This window comes from Austrofundulus limnaeus, unplaced genomic scaffold, assembly GCF_001266775.1.
Source record: "Austrofundulus limnaeus strain Quisiro unplaced genomic scaffold, Austrofundulus_limnaeus-1.0 Scaffold429, whole genome shotgun sequence".
NCBI lineage: Eukaryota > Metazoa > Chordata > Actinopteri > Cyprinodontiformes > Rivulidae > Austrofundulus > Austrofundulus limnaeus.
Window position 1 is genome coordinate 123868 of NW_013952831.1, and position 3938 is coordinate 127805.

Consider the following 3938-nt stretch of genomic DNA (forward strand, 5'->3'; position numbering starts at 1 on the left):
TTGAGTAACCCCGGCCCCCCCGAAGCACTTGAGTTGAACAGCCCTGCTTTAGATGCTCACAGCAGATATTTGATTGTTTTCTTCTTCTGCTGCCTTTCATTTTATTTAATTTGTATTTTTGTTTTGTTTTTTAAATGAAACAAATAAAAGTCAAAAACATCTGTTTCTCATAACACTTAGTTCATCATGGCCGAGACTCGTGAGGAAGTTTAAAATCCCTCAAACCATCTGCAGACTTCATCAGAAATGCTCCAGAAGTCGACAAGTTTGATCCTAAAATAAAGTCAGTTTGCTGTAAATCAGGAGATCTGCAGGTGAAAAGTCACTTAAAACAACTTGTTTGTTTCTCTGAGACAAACACTCTGAGATAATTTRGTTTTCCTCTGTCGAACAGCGGCGTCGCCCTTTAACAACTGGTGTTTGTGATGAAGAGGAGCGACGAGCCGACGACACCGAGCAGAGTTCTGGTCCAGTCAGAGCTCAGCTCAGCTGCTCTTTATTTATTTATTAAACTCAGTGAAAAGAAAAATGAAGAGTTTTTCATTTCAGAGTGAGAAGAAAGACGTGTCCTGGCTGGAAATGTTCTGATGACTGAAAACATTCAGATTTCTCAGTCATCAGTCTAATATTTAATACTTTATTTAAGGTTTGGATCAAAAAGACAAAAAACTAAACCCAGCGACCTGCCTTCCACCATGTGAGCAGCTTTCATCCCTCGCTTTGTTTTATTATTTAAACCCAGTTTTTTGGCTGCAGGCCGTCTCTAACGAACAGGAAGACTTGTTTTTGTTTCAMACTGTTGTCTGAGCCAACCCTCTGCTCACAGCCGTCAGATGGACCAATCATTGCTTCAACACAGGCCTTTGTTCCACATTTCACTGCAAACATCAGGAAAATTAACCTGTTTCTGCTGCTAAACATTTGAGTTGGACGTCATTAGCAGACGAGGAGCGTGACCACAGACCTGTGGAGCAGCAGAGGATGGAGGATCTGACCTGCCCTCCTGGGCTGGGTGGGGTTTCACTGTGACGGTGCTCACAGACAGGAGGGAGGAAACACATACATGTTGGTTTATGTGCAGGAAAACAACTACAACAAACACATCTAATTACACAATCAGCTGATCACTGAGAAGATCGGACACTAAACGAAGCAGAAACTGTTTTATGTTATCTTACATGACTCAAACATGTTGCTAAAAACAAAAAAGATGAAATTGAACAAATATTCCTATTGAAAATAGAAATAAATGTTCTGCAGTCACCAYCACACATTATCAGCTCATTAAAGGCACAAAGGATGGAAACAAGAAAAGCTTTCTTWTGAAGCTTAGCATTAGCATTAGCTTTAGCCGGCTGTTTGCTGTTGTCAAGCTAACAGCAGGATGGCCATGACAGAGCAATTTGTGTTTACAGCAGAGGAGCCCAAAGTGGGGCCTGCGGGCCAAATTTGGCCCGCCAAGCCATTTGATTTGGCCCACCAACAGTTGCCAAAGTTACAAGGTTGTAACCTGTTGTCCTATAGAAACACAGTGTTTTCATTGGTCAAATGACTTTATAAAAGGGCTGTAGTGAAGGTAGTTTTCAGTCATGGTGCTGACTTTATCTTTGATTTATTAGGATTAAACATGAAACATGAAACGACAACAAGAAATATTTAGATCAGATTTAACCCCACATGTAGATTTGCACACTTCATAAGGCCACAGAAACTCATATTTTATCAATTTATAAAATGTCCCATGAGCCTTTGCTACTTGAGCGTATGGCAGACTTTCTCCAAGTACACAGACTAAAACAAAAGAGGACCATAGCACAGCTTAATCGTTAAAAATAAAGGACTTTAGTYAAAAAAGTATTTGTGTTTCATGTATTATATAACTGCATTTGGGCCACAGCCATGGATAGATTTTCATTTTGGCCTCCTCGGGGAAAATGTCTGGGCACCCCTGGTTTATTTAGAGTCAATCAACTGTAGTTTTCTGTAGGACTGAACTCAWTTGTTTCATGAAAAAATTGTGCCTAATTGTGCTTGTAGTGCTACCTCAGTACTCAGCTGCCTGCCCACTCTCCACAACTTCTTCTGCTTTTTGAACACGTCAATAAAACCTCCGTAAGGAAAATTTGGTCAAAAATCAGTTTCCAGAATAACTGCATAGAAGTTGATTCTCTTCTAAAMATCTTTATCCTTCACATCATAACTCCATTCATTGTTCAGTCTGTGTCCCATTGTCTCATTCAAAGTCTTCATCTCCTCCAGCTGATGAATCTTAACTTCCAACACCGCTACAAGCTGGAAAAGCTGCCTGTAAAACCCTCTTTGTAAAAAAAAAGGAGGCATCTGAAAAGCTTGGCTGTCCTCAGTCTAAGCAGTTCATGTCTGAGTCCTCGCTGTTTCTTCCACTGCAATCAAAAATAAAACTCAAATGGTCCTCTGCTATTCAAAGTCAACTAATCACGTCGGGGTCACCGTTCTGTAAGTGTTCATATATTGTTAGCCAGAATAATTGTACAGAAAACCAAGTGAATTCTTTTAAAAAACTCTTTATTTTCAGATAACTCCATCTCTTCACAGCAAATGTTTGACCCTGAGTTTTATCAGAATGAAACAACTTAACTTCTGCATCCTTTTCCTGCAGCAGCAGTTGAGTCTATTTGCTGCCCAGTTTATGACATCACCAGTTTGTTAAAGGTGATGAGCTGTGGTGGCCATTTTGAATAAATTTACTCTAAATCATACCTCTTTTGTTCAGCTATAAAATGGGTATTTGTACATTTCAGAATGGTCTCCAGTTTTCTGCCGTATTAAAATAACGTCTCATGTCTGAAGTGTAACCATCAGCCGTCCAGCTGCAGGTGTCTCAGTGTTCAGAGTCCAGCTGCAGGTGTCTCAGTGTTCAGAGTCCAGCTGCAGGTGTCTCAGTGTTCAGAGTCCAGCTGTGACTCCAGGTGGGCACAGATGACTTCATCTAGAAGCTATTTTACATATAATTGGTTTCCCTCTTGGGGAATGACAGAGAATATAATAATGAGCTGTAACCAGTCATTTATCTGCTCCCAGTGACCGCTGCCTGTGTAATCTACACCGTGTGCTGCACTTCTGCTAAACGGGTTGAAAATGTTGATGAGTGTAATCAGCAATCAGTCGTCTGTCTCTGCTCCCCGCTGCCTCTCAGACGGGATCAGAGCTCTTTTCTGAACGATGCAGCATTTTCCTGCATATAATTAATCATTTCTGATTAGATTTAACTGGTTCTATGACTGCTCAAAGGAAGAAACAAAATCCCACTAACGTCAGACTTTTTCCAAGGATTTTGCGTAGAACTTCCCTTTGTGTCTTGAATTAGCATCTCACACAAACCCCCACTAGACTTTGTGACGYCCCAGCAGTCAAACTGAAAGAATTTACATTCTGATAAGTCCTTGTGGCTTCCGACCCCCATAAGGACTATCTGTTGGTTCCTCCTCAAAGTGGGGGTGGGGGGCACAAATGCCTTTAACCAGACTCTTCAGTGACCTGAAAAGACAGGACTTACATTCTTCATTAAATGTGAAAAAAAGAACCAGATTGAATGTTTTTATACAACTGTCTGTTTTTATATCAAAGAAATGTGAATTTAATTTTCTCTTACAGAAAGAACAAAACCCATTGAAGCTAACTGTGTTTTTTTTGATGAAGTGTTTTCCTAAGAAGAAGATGTTTCTTTTATTTCATGATTTTAAACTGTTTTATTCCATGATTTAATCCTTAGAAACCTTAGGCTTTGAATTTTAACTAAATGTGACATTCTTATTTTACTGAGGTAAACAGATGTCTCTCCCTTTAATTAGATGCAAGATAATTAAACTAAAACACTCCCTTTTCTTTGTCCTGACGTAAAGTTTTTCCCTCCAAAACATTTGATTTTTAAAAAACTTTTCTTGTATAAGGTGTAATAT